General features: G+C 32.8%; 2 long non-coding RNA genes across 2 annotated transcripts in view; both read left to right on the top strand.

Moving 5' to 3' along the window:
• Positions 1-22938, top strand: part of LOC309628838 — a 1199959-nt gene that overhangs the window by 140254 nt on the left and 1036767 nt on the right. The window lies entirely within an intron of this gene.
• The window catches only part of LOC309628831, a 411047-nt gene continuing 390405 nt past the window's right edge, over positions 2297-22938 (top strand). Inside the window, exon 1 of the long non-coding RNA XR_014244733.1 lies at positions 2297-11696. This is a non-coding gene — a long non-coding RNA (uncharacterized lncRNA). The remainder of the gene's footprint in view (positions 11697-22938) is intronic.

Raw genomic sequence — 22938 nt, 5'->3', positions numbered from 1 at the left:
GCAACATGGCTTCATTGTTAGAGTGTATGTAAGTATCAAAACTCTGATCATCAGATAAAAATATTTAGGCCTAGCTTAAAGTTACTTACTTAGGTCACTCCAAACTTCCCTTTTAATACATTATTTCTATTTTGTGGTAGAAAATTTGATGCTGAAGCTAGAACCCAGGTGTTGTAGTCTGAATTCTTTCTACTCCAAACTTCATATGTTGAAGTCCTAAACCCCAGTACCTCAGAATGTGACAGTATTTGATGACAGGGTTTTTAAAGAGATAATTAAGTTGGCCCTAATCCAGTATGAATGATGTTCTTATAAGAACAGAAAATTTGGATATAGACACATAGAAGATCATGTGAAGACACAGGGAGAAGACAACCGTCTGTGAGAAGACAACTGTCTATAAGCCAAGCAGAGTAGCCTGAAACAAATACTTCTGTCATGGCCTTCAGAAGAAACCAATCTTGCTGATACCTTGATCTCAGACTTCTAGCCTCCAGAACTATGAGAAAATATATTTCTGTTATTTAAACTACCCAATTTGTGGCAACCTTAGCAAACTGATATACCAGGTCAAATTGATCACATTCTTTTTAATGTTTATTGTTGAAAAAGTAACCAGAACAGATTGTGCCATTAATGGACTTTATTATAACTGGTATCTGCCTAATTAAGCAAGCTGTAGGATCTAGGGTATACAAACAAGTTACAACAATGCCAAATCAGTAGTAGAAACTGAAAGAAAAGCAAGACAAAAACTGGGGAGTAGAAACTATGTGTTTTATGAAACCACCTAAAACTGAGAGTATAGTAAGCCTAGGGGCAAATTATGTCTTTCAGAACTTTCTGCACAGCCTATTTGGAGGAAGAGAGCAGTAGCTTGGAAAATAGAATGGAAGGCGAGTGCAGACTGCTAGCCTGAAATAAGAAACCCTAAGTCTGGAACTGGTGTAAAAGTGAGAATTAGCCTAGAAAAAAATAATGACAGATGTAGCAGGAGGGGAATCCCCCTCATCATGGAGGGGAATTTCTGTTAAATATTTTTTTAAAAATAATTTTATTCTAGATAGCTCCAGTGGGCAGCCCCTGCACAACTGTGAAAGCAAAAGATATGCTATATTCACTGCATGTAGTAGCAACCAGGATTTTTTACATCATGAACAAGCTAAGTCAAGTATTGATTGGTTTTATTTCACTTTTGAAATTATTATTATACTGATTATTGTTTTCATAGTTCATTTTCCAGTATTAACACTGCAACACTTTTATTTTCTGTGATATTATTTAAAGTTTTTGCTCATTGAAATCAGTACTCATTTCTGGGATGATCCTTGTTCTCCTGCTTACAACTATGAGTTTGTAAGGTAAAGTCGAAGATTCTCAGGCTGGGGGGAAACTTAAGTATAATTTTTCCTTCAAAAAATAGTATGTATAATAACAAGTATTATTAGCAAACTAGCATGTCATAACTTATAGATGTCAAACTGTAGTAAAAGATATAAAAATGAAAAGCAACATCTTTCTGCATTTCCTAAATTTGATTCTGTTCTCTCATGTTAATTAGCTTAAGGAATGTCTAACCATATACACTTACATATTTTTACACAGACTTTTTATTTTTAAACAAATTATATGCAATTGTTCTACAATTTTAATTTTTCATTTGTGAAGATACTTCGTGCATTTTTTCATGTTAACACCTCCTGACCTACCTTATTTTTTATTGACTATTGAATTTTAATTTATTGTTCAAGCAGAATTTTAAAAATAGACATCTTTTGGTAGGCACTAGGCTATTTCCAGTTGTTTTATATTACTAAACTTTATCTAGTGCATATCTTTTTACATATATCTTCATTCACTTTTGTAAGGCTATTTGTAGAATAAATTTAGAGGAAAAAAAATTTGTTACTGTCTACAGCTTTAAAATATATCCAGGCTATATTCCTTTTAAACACTTCCACTGCTTCCAGATCTCCCAGCCACCACCCTCATTCACATAGATCATTGCTATAGCCTCCTAAATGGTCTCTTACTCCCCTATGACCTAACCTCAATTCAGTATACAAGATGTCACCTCTTTGCTCAAAATCTTCTGAGTAATACCATTTTTTTTTTTAGAAGAATGTAAGTTATTTCATTTTTTTTTTTAATTTTATTTATTTATTTTATTTATTTATGGCTGTGTTGGGTCTTCGTTTCTGTGCGAGGGCTTTCTCTAGCTGCGGCAAGAGCAGCTAGAGAAAGGGGGCCGCTCTTCATCGCGGTGCGCGGGCCTCTCACCATCACGGCCTCTCGTTGTGGAGCACAGGCTCCAGATGCACAGGCTCAGTAGTTGTGGCTCACGGGCCCAGCTGCTCCGCGGCATGTGGGATCCTCCCAGACCAGGGTTCGAACCCGTGTGCCCTGCATTGGCAGGCAGATTCTCAACCACTGCGCCACCAGGGAAGCCCAGTAATACCATTTTACTCAGAAGAATTTATGTCCTATTAATCTCCCCCTCATTCCTCCCACGTCCTTCACAGGAGCTTTCTTGCTGTTTCTCAAACACACCAGGCCACAGGGCCTTTGTATTAGCAGTTTCTTTGGCAACAAATCTGTTTCCCTGTAAATTGTGGAAGGTCAATCTCTCACCCTATTTTAAATGCCAACTTCTCAGTCCTACCTTGACCACACATGTGAAAAATGTCCAAAATGTCCAACCATTCAGTCTACAGTTCTTTTTTTAAAAATTTTTATACAGTGCTTATCACCTTCTATTTAATTTATAATTTGCTTATTTATTATATTTTTTCTCTCTCCACTCATTAGATTATGAGTCATTATAACAGGAACTTTTGTCTGTTGTGTTTACTGATTTATCGTAAGCACCAAAAGCACTCTGGTAATTTAAACACTCAATAACTATACAATGAATAATTAATGGATCGTGTTGTGTTCATTTTAAATGATAATTTTTGAACATTTGTCCCCTAGAAAGGCTGTAAAAGGAATTCTGTTCACACACATGAAAATTGTATACTATTAATTATTTTACTCTCTCCATCCAGGAGAAAATTGAGAGAAAGAGGTGAACTACATTCAATATGGAAGTTGGCTATGATGTCCTGTCATGCCCACATTAAATGTGAGCTTAGTACCATGGAAAACTGCCTTCCTATGAAGTATGATAAAATCAGCACAGTGTAAACTGACTGTATTAATTTGCTAGGGCAGCCACAACAAAGTACCACAGACTAGATGGCTTAGACAAGAGAAATCTGTTTTCTCATAATTCTGTAGGCTAGAAGTCTGAAATCAAGGCGTTGCCAGTGTTGGTTTCTTCTGAAGCCTCTTTCCTTGGCTGTAGATAGCAGTCTTTTCTATTTGTTTTCACATGATATTTTTTCTGCATATGTCTCTTCTTACCAGGACATAGTCATATTGAAGTAGGGTCCACCCTAGTAACCTCTTTTTAAGTTAATTACCTCTTTAAGACCCTACTTCCAAATACAGCCACATTCTGAAGGACAGAGGGTTAGGACTTTAATATATGCATTTTTATGGAAACGTAATTTAGCCATAATACTTATATAAAATTATCTTTTTCTTCTTAAGGGTGATGTTGAAGGTTCTTCCTCTTAAAAGAGACACAACTTTTGTAGTAGGCATAATTCTAAGATAACCACCAATGACCCACACCCCTGTATAATCCCCTCCCCTGAAGTGAGGTGGCATTTGTGACTTGCTTATAGACATTAGAATATGGCAAAGGTGACAGTATAGTCACCCCTTGATTAAATTATATTGTATGACAGAATTAATGGGAGAATCACTTCCACAATTATGTTATATTATGTAAGACTAAGACTCTGTCACTTACATACTGGAGCGGGAGATTCTCTTGATAGCCTTGGAAAAGAAAACTACCATAAACTGTACAACCACAAGGAAAAACTTATGCCAACAATCTGAGGGAGCTTGGAAGCAAATCCTTCCTTAGCTGAACCTCAATATGAGAACACCACCCAGATGAAACCTTGATTTTTGCCTTGTGAAACTAGGAGCAGAAAGAAACCTGAAAAGCTGGGCCTAGTCTTCTGACTTACAGAAACTGTGAGATGATAAATGGGTATTATTTTAAGCCACTAGTTTTGTGGTAATTTGTTATGCAATATAGAAAAGGAATCACACTTAGAAGTAAAGATAGAAGTAAATGAAGACTTGATAGGCCTAGACGGGACTACATATCTGCTGGTTTCTTCTCAGTGGATCCCTATTTCCTTTTTTATTCTGCTTTATTATTATCCTTTAAATTAGTCTGGCCTAGTCCTTCCCCGGAGCATATGTGCCATCTCATAATTTTAGGTTTTCCCAAATAGCTTTCTAATTGATTTCAGTGCCCTAGTCTCACTACTTTATGGTTCCTTTTGTCAACGTTTCTCACCCAAACCTCCCCTGGACATTATTTGGTATGGATATAGTTTGAGGGCTTCGGCTACTCCAAGGCAGAATTTACATATTCTTTTCCCTTCACCAAAATTCCATCCTAATACCATTTTAAATCTCACTTTCTCATTACTCCTAAAGAGAGAGAAAAAAGTAAATAAAGAATGTTAAAAAGTAATTTCAAGCTTGGAAGACTTTGAAGATAATTTTGCCTTCTTAAAAATCTTTTTAAAAATTTTGTTTTTACTTGAAATTCCAATATTTAAAATACTATTGACAGGTGTTTTCTCTTTCTACAATTATTTTTAAAAAATCAGTTACTTTGTGGAGGGATTTTAATTATTAATGCACTAGTGAAAGCTATCAGTCAGTTTAGAGCTAGAACTGGAGTAAAGTTAGGACCTGAAAATTACAAGCAGACTTGCCTAAGGAGTAAGATGTGAGCATGGAACAGGTGTGGAAGGGAGAGGAGAAGAAAGAGACTCAGACCATTAAATAACAATATTTGCATACTTACCACTCCTTTCTTTTTCTTTTCTTTGAATTTTATTTTATTTATTTCTTTTTTATACAGCAAGTTCTTATTAGTTGTCTATTTTATACATATTGGTGTATATACGTCAATCCCAATCTCCCAATTCATCCCAGCACCACCCCCACACCCCCACTTTCCCCCCTTAGTGTCCATATGTTTGTTCTCTACATCTGTGTCTTTATTTCTGCCTTGCAAACTGGTTCATCTGTACTATGTTTCTAGATTCCACATATGTGCCTTAATGTACGATATTTGTTGTTCTCTTTCTGACTTTTACTTCACTTTGTATGACAGTCTCTAGGTCCATCCATGTCTCTACAAATGACCCAATTTCCTTCCGTTTTATGGCTGAGTAATATTCCATTGTATATATATACCACATCTTCTTTATCCATTCCTCTGTGTGGGCATTTAGGTTGCTTCCATGACGTGGCTATTGTAAATAGTGTTGCAGTGAACATTGGGGTGCATGTGTCTTTTTGAATTATGGTTTCCTCTGGGTATATGCCCAGTAGTGGGATTGCTGGGTTATATGGTAATTCTATTTGTAGTTTCTTAAGGGACCTCCATACTGTTCTCCGTAATGGCTGTGTCAATTTACATTCCCACCAAAAGTGCAAGAGGGTTCCTTTTTCTCTACACCCTCTCCAGCATTTGTTTGTAGATTTTCTGATGATGCCCATTCTAACCAGTGTGAGGTGATACCTCACTGTAGTTTTGATTTGCATTTCTGTAATAATTAGTGATGTTGAGCAGCCTTTCATGCACCTCTTGGCCATCTGCATGTCTTCTTTGGAGAGATGTTTATTTAGGTCTTCTGCCCAATTTTTGATGGGGTTGTTAGTTTTTTTAATATTGAGCTGCATGAGCTGTTTATATATTTTGGAAGTTAATCCTTTGTCCGTTGATTCGTTTGCAAATATTTTCTCCCATTCTGAGGGTTGTCTTTTCGTCTTGTTTATAGTTTCCTTTGCTGTGCAAAAGGTTTTAAGTTTCATTAGGTCCCATTTTTTTATTTTTGGTTTTATTTCCATTACTCTAGGAGGTGGGTCAAAAAAGACCTTGCTGTCATTTATGTCAAAGAGTGTTCTTCCTATATTTTCCTTAAGAGTTTTGTAGTGTCCAGTCTTACATTTAGGTCTTTAATCCATTTTGAGTTTATTTTTGTGTATGGTGTTAGGGAGTGTTCTAATTTCATTCTTTTACATGTAGCTCTACAGTTTTTCCAGCACCACTTATTGAAGAGGCTGTCTTTTCTCCATTGTATATCCTTGCCTCGTTTGTCATAGATTAGTTGACCATAGGTGCATGGGTTTATCTCGAGGCTTTCTATCCTGTTCCACTGATCTATATTTCTATTTTTGTGCCAGTACCATATTGTCTTGATTACTGTAGCTCTGTAGTATAGTCTGAAGTCAGAGAGTCTGATTCCTCCAGCTCCTGTTTTTTCCCCTCAAGTTTGCTTTGGCTATTCGGGGTCTTTTGTGTCTTCATACAAATTTTAAGATTTTTTGTTCTAGTTCTGTAAAAAATGTCATTGGTAATTTGATAGGGATTGCATTGAATCTGTAGATTGCTTTGGGTAATATAGTCATTTTTACAATGTTGATTCTTCCAATCTGAGAACATGGTAAATCTCTCCATCTGTTTGTGTCATCCTCAATTTCCTTCATCAGTGTCTTATAGTTTTCTGAGTACAAGTCTTTTGCCTCCTTAGGTAGGTTTATTCCTAGGTATTTTGTTCTTTTTGTTGCAGTGGTGAATGGGATTGTTTCCTTAATTTCTCTTTCTGATTTTTCCTTGTTAGTGTATAGGAATGCAAGAGATTTCTGTGCTTTAATTTTGTATCCTGCAACTTTACCAAATTCAGTGATCAGCTCTACTAGTTTTCTGATGGCATCTTCAGGATTTTCTATGTATAGTATCGTGTCATCTGCAAGCAGTGACCATTTTACTTCTTCTTTTCCAATTTGGATTCCTTTTATTTCTTTTTCTTATCCAATTGCCATAGCTAGGATTTCCAAAACTATGTTGAATAAGAGTGGTGAGAGTGGACATCCTTGTCTTGTTCCTGATCTTAGAGGAAATGCTTTTAGTTTTTCAACATTCAGAATGATGTTTGCTGTGGGTTTGTTATATATGGCCTTTATTATGTTGAGGTAGATTCCCTCTATGCCCACTTTCTGGAGAGTTTCTATCATAAATGGGTGTTGAATTTTGTCAAAAGCTTATTCTGCATCTTTTGAGATGATCATATGGTTTTTATTCTTCAGTTTGTTAACATGGTGTATCACATTGATGGATTTACATATATTGAAGAATCCTTGCATCCCTAGGATAAATCCCACTTGGTCATGGTGTATGATCCTTTTAATGTGTTGTTGGATTCTGTTTGCTAGTATTTTGTTGAGGATTTTTACATCTATATGCATCAGTGATATTGCTCTGTAAGTTTCTTCTTTTGTAGTATCTTTGGTTTTGGTATCAGGGTGATGGTGGCCTCGTAGAATCAGTTTGGGAGTGTTCCTTCCTCTGCAGTTTTTTGGAAGAGTTTGAGAAGGATGGGTGTTAGCTCTTCTCTAAATGTTTGATAGAATTCACCTGTGAAGCCATCTGGTCCTGGACTTTTGTTTGTTGAAAGATATTTAATCACTGTTTCAGTTTCATTACTTGTGATTGATCTGTTCATATTTTCTGTTTCTTCTTGGTTCTGTCGTGGAAGGTTATACCTTTCTGAGAATTTGTCCATTTCTTCCAGGTTGTCCATTTTTATTGGCATAGAGTTGCTTGTAGTAGTCTCTTATGATGCTTTGTATTTCTGCGGTGTCCGTTGTAACTTGTCCTTTTTCATTTCTAATTTTATTGATCTGAGTCCTCTCCCTCTTTTTCGTGATGAGTCTGGCTAAAGGTTTCTCAATTTTGTTTATCTTCTCAAAGAACCAGCTTTTAGTTTTATTGATCTTTGCTATTGTTTTCTTTGTTTCTAGTTCATTTATTTCTGCTCTGATCTTTATGATTTCTTTCCTTCTGCTAACTTTGGGTTTTGTTTGTTCTTCTTTCTCTAGTAAGTGTAAGGTTAGATTGTTTATTTGAGATGTTTCTTGTTTCTTGAGGTAGGCTTGTATTGCTATAAACTACCCTCTTAGAACTGCTTTTGCTGCATCCCGTAGGTTTTGGATTGTTGTGTTTTCATTTTAATTTGTCTCTAGGTATTTTTTGATTTCCTTTTTGATTTCTTCAGTGATCTCTTGGTTATTTAGTAATGTATTGTTTATCCTCCATGTGTTTGTGTCTTTTATGTTTTTTTCCGTGTAATTGATTTCTAATCTCATAATGTTGTGGTTGGAAAAGATGCTTGATATGATTTCAATTTTCTTAAATTTACCAAGGCTTGATTTGTGACCCAAGATATGATCTAGCTGGAGAATGTTTCGTGTGCAGTTGAGAAGAACGTGTAATATCCTGTTTTTGGATGGTGTGTCCTATAAATATCAATTAACTCTATCTGTTCTATTGTGTCATTTAACGATTGTGTTTCCTTCATAATTTTCAGTCTGGATGATCTGTCCATTAGTGTAAGTAGGTGTTAAAGTCACCCACTATTATTGTGTTTCTGTCAATTTCCTCTTTTATAGCTGTTAGCATTTTTTGCCTTATGTATTGAGGTGTGCCTATGTTGGGTGCATATATATTTAGAATTGTTATATCTTTTTCTTGGATTGATCCCTTGATCATTATGTAGTGTCCTTTCTTGTCTCTTGTAACATTCTTTATTTTAAAGTCTATTTTATCTGATATAAGTATTGCTACTCCAGCTTTCTTTTGATTTCCATTTGCATGGAATGTCTTTTTCCATCCCCTCACTTTCAGTCTGAATGTGTCCCTAGGCCTGAAGTGGGTCTCTTGTAGACTGCATATATATGGGTCTTGTTTTTGTATCCATACTGCAAGCCTGTGTCTTTTGGTTGGAGCATTTAATCCATTCACATTTAAGGTAATTATCAATATGTATGTTCCTATGAGCATTTTCTTAATTGTTTTGGGTTTGTTTTTGTAGGTCCTTTTCTTCTCTTGTGTTTCCCACTTAGAGAAGTTCCCTTAGCATTTGTTTTATAGCTGGTTTTGTGGTGCTGAATTCTCTTAGCTTTTGCTTGCCTGTAAAGCTTTTGATTTCTCCATCGAATCTGAATGAGATCCTTGCTGGGTAGAGTAATCTTGTTTATAGGTTCTTTCCTTTCATCACTTTAAGTATATCACACCACTTCTGTCTGGCTTGTAGTTTTTGCTGTGACATCTGCTCTTAACCTTATGGGAGTTCCCTTGTATGTTATTTGTCATTTTTCCCTTGTTGCTTTTAATAATTTTTCTTTTCTTTAATTTTTGTCAATTTGATTACTGTGTGTCTCAGTGTGTTTTTCCTTGGGTTTATCCTGCCTGGGACTCTCTGCACTTCCTGGACTTCGGTGGTTATTTCCTTTCCCATGTTAGGGAAGTTTTTGACTATAATCTCTTCAAATATTTTCTCAGGTTCTTTCTCTCTCTCTTCTCCTTCTGGGAATGTGAATGTTGGTGCGTTTAATGTTGTCCCAGAGGTCTCTTCATTTCTTTTCATTCTTTTTTCTTTATTGTGTTCCACAGCAGTGAATTCCACCATTCTGTCTTCCAGGTCACTTACCCGTTTTTCTGCCTCAGTTATTCTGCTGTTGATTCCTTCTAGTATTTTTCATTTCAGTTATTGTATTGTTCCCTTCTGTTTGTTCTTTAATTTTTCTAGGTATTTGTTCTTTAATTCTTGTAGTTCTTTGTTAAACATTTCTTGCATCTTCTCGATATTTGCCTCCATTCTTTTTCCGAGGTCCTGGATCATCTTCACTATCATTATTCTGAATTCTTTTTCTGGAATGTTGCCTATCTCCACTTCATTTAATTGTTTTTCTGGGGTTTTATCTTGTTCCTTCATCTGGTACATAGTCCCCTGCCTTTTCATTTTGTCTATCTTTCTGTGAATGTGGTTTTCGTTCCACAGGCTGCAGGATTGTAGTTCTTCTTGTTTCTGCTGTCTGCCCTCTGGTGGATGAGGCTATCTAAGAGGCTTGTCTGGATACTTACCACTTTTCATCTATTTCAAAATTTTTATTAAAAAAATCAGCTAGTGTCAGTTTTATAAGTTCTGTTAATTCAGTGTTGTGATCTTTATTCCTTACTCTTCTGTGGGTCTGTCCCCACCAAATCATGCTGTGTTCTGAGAGCTGCTCTATGGTTGTAGGGACACCAAGTTAAAATATCTCAGTAGGATTATTTTTAAGTGCTTATTTTTTCATTGTAAGTAAGAGAGGAAGGTGAGATGTTATAGTCTTAAAGATGTCCATGAAAACACAGGCTGTGTTGTTACATAGATGAGCTATGGATAGTGATTTTCTCATTATATCTTTGTAAAAATTTTTGTTAATAAAATGTTAAGATAGTGTAAGAAGTATTGATTGATGCACTACCCATAATAAAAATGAACCCAATCCCTGAACATTCTGTTATCTTAGTGTATATTCTTTCTCCATGAATGCTTTCAAGCTACCCAGGGATGTCCAGCTTGCAAATGCACCATTGTTTAACAACCTTCTGGCTTTCATATGCTGGAGATACTATGGGATGCTGTTTTTATTCTATCTATGTATATTAAAAACCCATATTGTTTATTAACTGATGATATGAAAGTATGTAGTACTTATATCTTCAGTACACGGTGTCTGAGTATTTGATGTCCATTGGTAAATGGTTTCCACATCAATTACCTACTTTTAATTTTCCATGACACTTGTTAATTTCTTCTGGATTATCAGATATTAGGTCAAATATATTTTTTACTGCTTTTCAACCTTCAAGAGTCTGTAATTTCTGCAATGAATATAAAATTAAATATTATATAAGTATGACATTGATGTCTTTGGGCAACAGTGTTGATTCAACTTATTTTAATTCTAATGATATAAGATTGTAAAAATATCTGCAGCTACATAAACAACATATGTTAAATTTGTAACATATGAGAGAATTTCAGTATGATGGCTTTGACTTTGGAAATATAGCAGGTAGAAAATAAACTTGATACTCCTAAACAAGTATGTGCTTACTTTCAAACATTTTAATGTTATCACCTGTTTAAAAAAAAAATTCTTAATAAAGAAAAATGCATTTCTTAAAAGGAAAATGACCCATTATAAGCCATAAAGAATTATAAGAATAATGACAACAGTATTTTAATTAGAAATAAAAATATTTATATTCATTATAAGTGACCAAAACAATATTAAAATACCATTTATTTGGTTAGAAATATGTTTGGTACTGATCATATTAAGCTCTTATTTAGTGTTTTGTTTTGTTTTTTTTTTTTTTAAATTTTATAGCTACTTTTATTATTTATTTATTTATTTTTGGCTGTGCTGGGTCTTCGGTTCGTGCGAGGGCTTTCTCTAGTTGAGGCAAGTGGGGGCCACTCTTCATCGCGGTGCGGGGACCGCTCTTCATCGCGGTTCGCGGGCCTTTCACTATCGCGGCCCCTCCCGTTGCGGGGCACAGGCTCCAGACGCGCAGGCTCAGTAGTTGTGGCTCACGGGCCCAGCTGCTCCGTGGCATGTGGGATCTTCCCAGACCAGGGCTCGAACCCGTGTCCCCTGCATTAGCAGGCAGATTCTCAACCACTGCGCCACCAGGGAAGCCCTCTTATTTAGTTTTATTTGTACAATTTATTTTGTATTTGATCAGTCATACAGTATTTGCTGAAGTGTTTCAATTATAAATGATTTTAACTTCTATTATTTTATAGTGACTAACAAAACTTTAAGAAAATGCTATTACATAAATGAAAATATATCTTTTGATTACAGTTATATAATTACACTTTCATAACTAATTCTTCTGTAACCAATTATTCTATGAAAATGACCTGGTAGTCTATAAGGTAAAAAAGTTCAAAAATGCATCATGATTCAATATAGGGGAAAAATATATGAACAAATTTAGTGATGTTAAAACACAGGACCCAGGTATAAGGGTATTAATGCCCATAGGCTTTAGGGTTCCAGACCTTAAGTATTTTTGAGAACATTTCATATACACATTCCCAGAAGGTTATCTACCTTGAGGTCCATCTCCCTTTCCAGTTATGGATAATAAGTAACTCAGTTTTAGACCAAAGCTGATCTAACTAAATTAAATAAACATTAAATCAAAATTTTAACATAGATACAACAGCTGGTCATGTGAAGAAGTAAAGATGACGTTACATTTTCAAAATAAAAAGATTTTAAAAGTTATCCTACATTTGATTTTTTTCAATCTTTTGGCAAAACGTTCAATAACTTATGCTTTTAAATGGATTTCATAAATATTAAAACTTGTTCAGTTGCTATTAAACCCACCTCCTGGAGATTCCCAAGCCTTGTTACCTTTTTAAGGAGTATCCCGTAATAGGAACTCACCTGCAACTGGCCTCTCCAGTAACCTTTCATTATTAGTATATCTAAATTCAAAGGCAAAATCTCATTTCATTCTGTGAGGTTTTTATAAATTTTAACACAACAACTTCATTAGAAGCCTTAGATGTGATTATTTCGTGTAGCAGAAAAAGGTAAAGCTGTATTTCCAGTGCCTGTTTGCTTTTATCATCATAACATTAATTAGATACTCATCCCTAGACCTTAGTCTGTAAGGTAACTGTAACAACCCTGATTCTGCCCCAAAGTCACATTCCTCTCTATGTCTGATTTCTTTTGTGTTATAATAATCATTTATTGTTATAATCATCATTTATTATCCATAGCTAACAGACATTTTAACAAAGAAGGAAGCAAACAACCTCAGCAATTCTTCATTAAACTTTACCCTCTTACCTCACTTTCTAGACCCAGATTCATCATGAGCTCAAGGTCTTTTAAGGATCTGCACTAGATCTCGTGGTTAATTTTAAAAATCAAAAACTGAGTTTCTTAAATTAAATAGAATTTTAAAAAAATTTAAACATTTTCTATAAAACATAATTTACAAATATAATGCGGTGTTTCACTGAAAATAGAACATTCGTTTTGCATCACCCGATTCTGGTAGCATTAGAGTGAAAGTGATCTTCACATTTATTCCCATTAAAAAAAAAAAAAAAAGTATTCTTTAAGATTATCTACCCTAAAGCTGAATAGACTGAGGGTTATCTTGCTTAATATATCCCAAATGCCCGAGTTTCAAATAATATAATGTTTTCTCTCCTATATCTCCAGTAGCTCATAAACTTTAATTTACCAATATTTCCTACAGTTAAAATCTATTGAACACTTACTATCCACAAAACAGTGTTATTATTCTCAGAATGAAAAATATAAGTTCAAGTAATAAGAGTAAATATCTAGTATTTGATCAATCCTTAGCTATTATTTTTATATTTATAACTTTAAAAAGAGTTTTCACAGGCAAATTTGAGCAATTGTAGCATTTGAAATCAATTTTTATATTAATCAAAGATATTTGCAGATTTTGTTTTGGTTTTTTAATTTAAATTAGTTTTATAATGAGTTATACCTACAGCATGGACAATGTAGGTATTTTCCACTCTACTAAACTCCTTTTAAAATGAGAGAATATTAATTAAATATTGTCACTTATTAAAATTTACAAGTCATAAAAGAGGTAGTGCCAAATATCTTGTTTGTATAATGTTACAAGTTTATTAGGATTTTGCCACTACTGATTTGATTCATATGTAAATTGCCTGAAAGTAAAATTAACTTGTCAGTCCTATAATTACTATGCAATTATTTTATAGGCAAGCAGTAAGAGAGAAAAAAATAGATATATATAACACCAGAAATCAATTATAATATCATTTACTATACAAGTAATTATAGTCTTAATCTCCATTTATTTTACCGTATAACTATATTATCAAAATATATAATTAAATTTATTATTCATTCATTACATAAAGGAGAGATGCATGGAACAGCTAAATTAAGGTAACCACAGATCATGGCAGTATTAATTTTGTAATATGATAATAACTTCCAGTGTCAAAAACATGGTCTCTGCCTTTCTATGCACCTCATTTATAGTTTTGTTTATAATTCAAGTCTAATTTAGGACTTCCACATTACAACAATTCTTGTTTAGAAAAAAAGGAATTTAAAGATTGCAAATAATCTACTTTAAAGCGTATTCCCTCCCCCTTTGAAGTGCTCATTGTCTGTGTGAATGCAGTAAATTGTGATTAGAAATAATTTTTTTCATCTTTTAATATACTGTTTCATTTTTTATTGAAGTATAGTTGATTTACAATATTGTGTTTGTCTTGGGTATACAGCAAAGTGATTCAGTTATATATAAATATATTTTTTCAGATTATTTTCCATTATAGGTTTCAGTATACAAGATACTGAATATATTGATCCCTGAATTGTACCGTAAACCCTCGTTGCTTTTCTATTTTATATATAGTAGTGTGTATCTGTTAATCATATACTCCTAGTTTATCCCTCCCCCACCTTTCCCTCTGATAACCGTAAGTTTGTTTTCTATGTCTGAGAGTCTGTTTTTGTTTTGTAAACAGATTAATTTGTATTATTTTTAGATTCCACATATAAGTGATATCATATAATATTTGTCTTTCTCTGTCTAACTTATTTCACTTAGTATGATAATCTCTAGATCCATCCATGTTGCTGCAAATGGCAGCATTTCATTCTTTTTTATGGCTTAGTAATATAGAAATAATTTTTAATGACCTCTAGCAGATTATGAACTACTACCTTAGTTGTGGCATGTATAACAGTTATTTATTATTTTATTGAAAATCATAAACGTCCAGTGCACTAGGCTAAAAAAATATTTCCATAATGCAGCTGAAAGCGCATGGGGTAGTCAAACAGGCTTGGTTTCAACACAAGAATCATTCAATTAGTAGCTGAATGTTAGTTAATCAGAGCTTCAATTTTCACAAATGTAATAATAACTTTAAAAATTTCTGTGAAAATTAGAGATAAAGTATGAAAAGTATGGGATTCATTTATAATTTGAGGATAATAACTCATAGCTACTCAATACATTAGGATAAAATAGACCTCAAGTGTGTAAGTATTAAAATTTAGCTGGGGCTATATTGAATACACTACTTGGAATCCAACTGTTTATATATAATAATTATGTTCAACTTGCTTTTGTAATAAAATGTATACATATAACATGTAAGTTAAACATAGATATAACAAAGAGAGTAAGTTGTAATTAACTCTGGAGATGAAGACATATTGTCTAAGTTAGTTTGCACTAATAGATTCTGAATATCTCTGAGGTGTAAATATATTCCTTAAAATTAAATAGAACTGTTTCATTTCTGGATATGTTTATCATGTGTATATGTTGCCTAATTTGTTTTAATATAAGTCTCTCAGATTAGAATTCTAATACCCATATGCTAATGTGGAAATGAATAAGGTTCTTAACTTCAAAATTTCATCTTTAAAGATTTATTGATAAAATTAACATGTGAAATTATAATTTAAATGATTTAGATTATTGAATTTTAAACTTTTTTGGGGGGTCAGGATAATGTAATAAATATAATCTCAAACTTTCAAAGTGATACAGTGAATAGTGTTGCCACAGCAAAGGTTTACTTAAACTTTAATTTCCTTAGATCAATTAGTTGTGGGTATCTTACACAATTTGTAGACATTATTGGACACATAATTATTGTGCTGATTAATTTTCCTGGTCTACCTCTGTGGTCAGTGTAACCAATGGAGAAGGTGGATTGTAACTAAAAGAAAATTGTTGTCCTCATTTAGTCAATAAAGAAAGTATAACATATTGCAGGATAACATCGCTTATTCCCAGAGGAAAATAATAAAATAATAGTATGGATACTGTTACTTGATTTTCTTGTTGATTACTTATTCTGAAAGAAGGCACCCTGCACCAACAGTAGCTCAGAGCATCTTCCTAAACATATGTTTGCCCGCCTCAGAAGAATAAAAACTACGCTGCTACGTAAGATTACTTTTTTAGTACATTCACTAATTTAAAGACTATGAGCAAAGGAAAGTACATTCTTTCTACTTCTGATTTTCAGGTATTTATAATCGGAAATTCTATGTTTAAAAAATTCATGCAAGTTTAAATATAACATGGTCCTAAGAGATTTTAGAGTAACTAAATAACAAATAAATTTTTAAAATTATTGGCACTCCTTTTGTTTGATTTTATTCTTGAAGCCAATGACTTAACTAGTATTGACCGCAAGAAAAGTATTAATTCAGTACATAATTTAATGATGCCAACAATTTATATTTCCTTATCAAACTAATCACCTTGATATTTAGAATAAAAACTATATTGCTCCACGTTTTAAACAGCAAACATTATTTAATTGAATAAATACATAGTACCAGCTGTGAACATATGTATATCACTATCTTTGTATTCTAATGAAACAATGAAATAGATTAAATTTTTTACCACATGTAAAAATCTAAAGAATAATCACATAACCAATATTATGAATGCAACTTTTTCATACATAAATCTATTTTGAAATTTGCCCTGTAATTTTGAAATTTGCCCTGTATAAATTATAATTTATATTATTTTAATAATATTAATGAATGTGTTTTTATTTACTCTAAACTCATCTAATGAAAAATAGAAGTAAGAAAGTATTATTTAGAGCTCTCATTCTATGAGTTCAAGGGTAATGATAATCTTAGTACATAAATAGAATTATAAATATTCTTCATTATTGCTGATAATAGTAGATATTAATTACTTTATAAGAGCAGCAGCATTGAATGGTAAATAGACTCTGGAAATGGCAGTTATGAAGACTGATACTTAGTCTGAATCTATCACTAAATTATTCCACTTTATCTATAAAATAATGACACTGAACAAAATAACATTGAAAGTCTTTTCTGGATCTAGATTTCTATGATTTTGAGGTTTAGTCATTTAAAATAAGCAACACCTTATTTGTTATAAACATAAAATAGGCAGACAGAGATTATCCTAAATAAATGAGTTTAGTCTAGATGCCACATCCCTCATTCTTGAGTGCTGGTAATGGCTTGGCTATTAAGAGACAGTAAACATGTTTTAGTATAAAATTAGCTTCCTGCTTGTGTTTACCTGTACATTATTTCTTTTTAATGATTTTATATGGTAGGAATTATAATGTACACTTATAAATAATTCAATGTTTATCAAATTTCTCTATGCCAATATATGTAGTATAGAAGCATTTGATATTAATTTTATAATATTAATTATGAACGAAGGCACCAGATTGACTGCTAAACATTTATATTGCAATTATCTTGCATGGATGGATACATTGTAATTAGTTAAAAATTTGCTGTCAGAAGTTAATTGTGCTTGTATGTGAAACACAGAACCTAAAACCTTATTTGAATACTGTAGCTAGAAAATGGTTGTAGTTATGTTGAGCGGATGCACTATTAAATGTCTGGGATACATGATTCCTTGCTATAGAATCATGTCTGTGTGTATCAGAGGTCTTACCTTGAGTCTAAACTTTCAGACAAACCTGGGCATAGTGAAAAGTCTAATAGAGTAATTGTCATGTAAAAACAAAACAAAACAACCACAACAGAAAAAAAAAAAAAAGAAAGAAAAATAAACCTTAAGATGAAGAGAAATGAAACAAGGGCTAGAAGTGTTTACAATGGGAACTGTTCAGATTGAGTCCAGAAATAGATCAATCACATTGTCCTCCAGCCAATTTTCATGAAATTCATACCTGAGATTTAGGATAAAATGGTTGACTTTTTTTTATCATAAAGTCTTACAGGAAAAGTGAATGCATATTCACTAGCATTGGTTCCAAAAGTCTTGGTAACATCAGTGTTATAATTATGGTCAGAATGTGTTTCCTCTTTCGGGCAGGCACTTAGGTTCCACCCAGTGTGGAGCATTGGCAGCCCATCTCTGAGTTGCAGGAACAATGTTAACAATTTTAGTTAGCATAAACAGAAGCTAGAATCAGTTTTATTGATGAAGTCTTATGATGTACAGAAGCTAGAATCAGTTTTATTGAGGAAATCTTATGATGTACATTGTTTTTGGTATTTGTTTTGTTTTTTAATACCAGAAGAGATAAGAATTATCTTCAGAGAAAGACTGATTAAGAAGAATTAGACTTACAAAGGAAGTACAGCTAATGGACCAAAATATAGGAGAGGATCCCCACCCCCACAATCCCTTTAAAGGTAAAGCTTGTTTACATGGAGGATTAGAGGCAACAACAGAGATACTATTCTGTGACAGCAGTAAAACTCCTTTTAAGCCTAGGTTAATGTGAGTTTTGGAGGGAACCACTGATTAAGTATGGCAGCAGACCAGACTAAGACTAAATAGAAATGATTTGGAAAATTGAATTAAAGGAAAAAAAAAAAAGGTTTACTCAAATAGCTAAGAAATTCAGGAAATGTGTTTGTGTGTGCGTGTTTAATAATTTATGGATGTAATTATTGTATTACTTCTAAAGGGGATTTTCACATTTAGGTGTTGCAAAGTCCTTTTGAGGTCTTAAAAAATCTATATTTCACTAAATGAGAATGTAATATAAAATTTTATTAGATTTGCATGTACATGTTTAGCCACATTTTCAAATTCAATTATATACAATTTGCTTGATTAAGGCATTAGAATAAAAATACTCCTTTATCATCCCCTAATACCAAAAATGGAAGTCTTCTTTGTGGAATAGACTATTCTCATGTAATAAGCACACATGTCTAAATTGCCAGGAATAGCAGAGGCTTTATTTTTTCTCCACACTAGCCCACAAAATCAAAAAAAGAAAAATAAGTGCTTGTATATATCCTCAGGTAATAGAGTATAATTTAAACCTGAGAAATAAGATACAAGTAAGTGTAATATAGCTTTAAGTTTTCTGATGAACCAGAAGATTAAATCAAGGAATTTTCCTCTCCTTTTTCTTTGTTTGGTTTAATTTTTTCTAAAAATCTCCAGATAGAAAAAATACTCTTTAGGTTTTCTTGTAGAGAAAATTAAATGTAAGATTGAATTATGCACATTCTGATACGTTTTCTTAATAGTAAAATTAAATAGTCCTTCTTGGTTCATTTCACCTCTCAATGATCTCTCCTGAGGAATTTTAGAATAGATTAAATATAGAATTTTTAAGGGAAAACAGACCTGTATTAGCTTCTTATGCTTCCCTAACATTTTTGCCTTGCTTTCAGCTCCTGTGTCTATCTGCTCCTGTATGCATTTTCTTTTTTTTTAGAAATATTTTTTGAATAAATAAAAGATAAAAATTGCATGTATGAGCAAGACTGAACCAAATTTATTTGGTCCAATGTTGGTGAATGTTGGTGGTATCTCACTAATGTAGATGAGAAAGGTAAAGCAGATATATATCTGAAATGACCAAAAACATTAAATTCTTTCCCAAAATGACAATTTAAGTCAGATAATGGGTATATGAACATACATAAAAATTTGCAAATATTTGTGTAACCCTAAAAAGACTAGAATCCAGTCAGGAAACATTAAATAGATTAGAGATGAGCTTTTATGTAAGACTCCTTAGAACATTTGTTTTCTTTGTTTTGTTTTTTAGATGTTCTGCAGGCAAATTTATTTCTTGATATTTTTGGAAGGACCTTACTAAAGCCAAATCTACACAACCACTTTGTCAAACAGTGTACACCTACAAATCAATATTTTGATAGGTCAGTTAATAAATGAAGATCATGAGACAGCAGGACTTTTGGTTTATGTTGGGAATGACAACAGTACTTTTGATTTGGCAGGAGGACAGGTGGTGAGGGCAAACAGTAGTCTCCTAATTTGACTGAAATATTTTTGTAATGTATAAAATATGTATTGCCTGAGAATTATAATGCAATTATATCTGGCTAACTAAAATAATTTGTCCATTTTGTTAATAAATATGTTTTAAAAGAGTCATTTGTTTAAAAAGAGTATATATTTTATTAATATGTACAGAAGTTCTTTGTAATAACTCTAGTGATATATCTATAAAAATATGTATAGTGACATATATATATACATATATTCCATTGGAACCATTTCCTTAAGTCCTAAGAGGAGGAATGTTTCATCAAAAATAATGTTACCTTAGATTTAAAACTTAGGCCTTGTTTGTGTGTGTGTATGTGTGTGTGTGTGTGTGTGTGTGTGTGCGCACAAATAGCAAATGTCACTGCCATGTATAATGTGTTTCCTTGAGGTGAGATGTATATATTTTTAAAATGGTATTTCTTTCTAAACAGCAAAAATTCATCATATCATATTAGGCATTCAGATCTAAAGTATTTTGAAAAAAAAACCAAACAATTCTAGGTATAAAGATTCAAATGTTTGTTTAACCATGTCCATTTTCACATTTTCTTTGCCTTCATGTTTGTGATATCTTGCAGCAGGCTTATGAAGTCTAGGTAAGGTCTTAATGGTATAAAAGATTGAAAAACAGATTCATGTAAAAACATAAAATAATTCCATCAACTTAGTAACTATATTTCAGCCTTAAAATATATCAGAAAATAATAATTTACTTAGATTGTAGATTTCCTGTACCTTTTAGTGGATGTATTGCCTTTTTTTCTGGGTGAAGGAGAAGATGCTGACAAATATGAGTTGTTACACTGTTGAAATACACATGACCCTAAAATGTGAAATAAGATTAGTTTTCATACTATCTCAGGTTTAATAGAACTATTTCATTTTACTTTTGCCAATCTTTTGAAGAGAAATCCTACTTAGAGAATACTGTAATTGTTCTGTTGGAGATTTAATGTTTGGGCTCCCACTTGGGAAAGCCAGCAAAAACGCCTCATATCTTTTTGAGTAGGCAATTGTGCAGCCTAAAAAAATAATCTGTTTAGATCCCATATTTGAATAATCTTGCAGATGACTAAAGCTAATAGGAGTCTCAAAAGTTGATACATAAATAACCAGAATGCTAATTTATTTTTAAAATCAAAGTATAAAAGTGAAGGGAACCTGATTTTCGTATCATCTGACAAAACATATTTTTTTTTTCTGAGTGAGCTACATGGAATTTGAAGGTTGCTTGGTGACAAATCAAAATATGTAGACTGATATATGGTTTAGATCAGTGGGTCTCAAATCAGAACCTGGAGACTTGCTAGGAAATCAAATTTTCAGACTCCACCAATCTAGATGGATCAGAATAAATTAGAAACTGAATCAGAACTGAATCAGAAACTCTGGTTAGGTTCTAGGAACCTATGTTTTAACAAACACTCAGATTATTCTAATACATGCTCAAGTACAGAACCATAGATTTAGATAGTAAATACCAGCAGATCAATATCCATCTAAGAATCCGTCTTTACACAGTTGTGGTGTAAATAATAAAGGGTTTAATTATGACTCATCCCAGTCTTTGTTTGCCTTTGATTGGCACAGTAGCTGTTTGAATACTAGGCAAAGGTAGACTTTATGTCATTAAAGTCTTTTTGTCATTAAATGTGTTAATAGATTCACTCTATTTGCAATGAAGATTTGATATCAGAACATCTATTTTACACCTTTAGGTGATTGAATATCTCAGTTATACCCACTGAGTCTTGTTTTATAGATGACTCTCAGGCTAATTTATTTTCCATATGTCTAATAGATTATAAGAGCATATCACTGGTAATCTCTTTGTTCTCTTTCTCTCTCATTTCCTACAATTTTGGGCTGTTGAGAATCTCAAGATCTATGGTTAATGAACTTTCTTTTTTTGCAAAAAGTATTAATAGAAAAGACTTTATAATTTTTAATCAAAAGGACCTTGGCTATGCCAAAGCATAGAAAGGCATTCTGTAATTATCACAGTCTTATATAGAAGATTTTTTAAAAAGTAATTACAACCAGTGGCCTTAACCATAAATACATCCTTAGCATGACCCCTGGAAAAATTCACTTTTAATTTCAACTGGTATGTATGAGAATGCTTAGTAGGTGGGATGGATGAAGAGATCAGCCCCTCAAAATCAACACAAATATATATTTTAAAAAAGCAACCTCAAAAGAAGTTGCCAACACTCCATTCTCGTGAGATTACAGCTTTTCAGCTCCTCTTACGTAGGTATTTCTGTTGAGTTTCACCTTTGCAGGATAAACCACACAACACACCCCTCCTCTTCCATGAGTAATTGGATGCATTAACATTTTATATGTGATCATTTCATTTTCATTTAAATGAAAATGGAAATATTTTCCATATAACATAATTTTATTCTTTGCATTTATGATCATAAATGGCACCTTTCTCCAAAATGTTTAAAAGTATTTTATGGTGTTCCTAATGTCTCATAATAGAGTCTATCCTTGTTATAGAGAAGAAAGTTTTCATTGTTCATGAGAGTTGAACATTCATCAAATGTATCTGACTAATTTATCAAGTTACTGATAGGCAAGTATAAAAGAGAAGAGATGGCTCAACAGTCTGATTTTATAACCTTGACAGCACGCACCTGCTTTCACAGTTCTTAATTTGGCATTGGTATTATGATAATACCAATTTTGAAAAAAATTAATTACTAAAAATCTATAATTTGAAAGTATAACATTATCAAGTAGGTTATGTGCAATTACAAAGACCTGTTACATTTTAATATTCAGCCAAAGTTACTTTTCTGAAACCATTTTCTTGGTGAAATTTAATAGGACCCGTTAATCAGTTTAGATACAGCTGTTCTAAAACACACAACTCACTGCATATGTAATATATGAGGCTGCAGATTCAGGTCTCTGACTCTTAAAAAATGTCAGTGAAGTGTTTTAAAGGGATGTCCAGGAAAATAAAGGGTTTATTCTTGGGAGATAATAGAGGGTTTCCCCTTTGAAGAAAAGTAGATTGTACTTTGAGCCTGTCCTTTGGGATGTTTGTTTGAAATGTTAATTAGAATAACTGGTTT

Source organism: Balaenoptera borealis (genome assembly GCF_965194805.1).
Source record: "Balaenoptera borealis genome assembly, chromosome: 5".
Classification (NCBI taxonomy): domain Eukaryota; kingdom Metazoa; phylum Chordata; class Mammalia; order Artiodactyla; family Balaenopteridae; genus Balaenoptera; species Balaenoptera borealis.
Note: the sequence above shows the minus strand (reverse complement) of the source record. Positions and strands in the feature narration are given on the sequence as shown.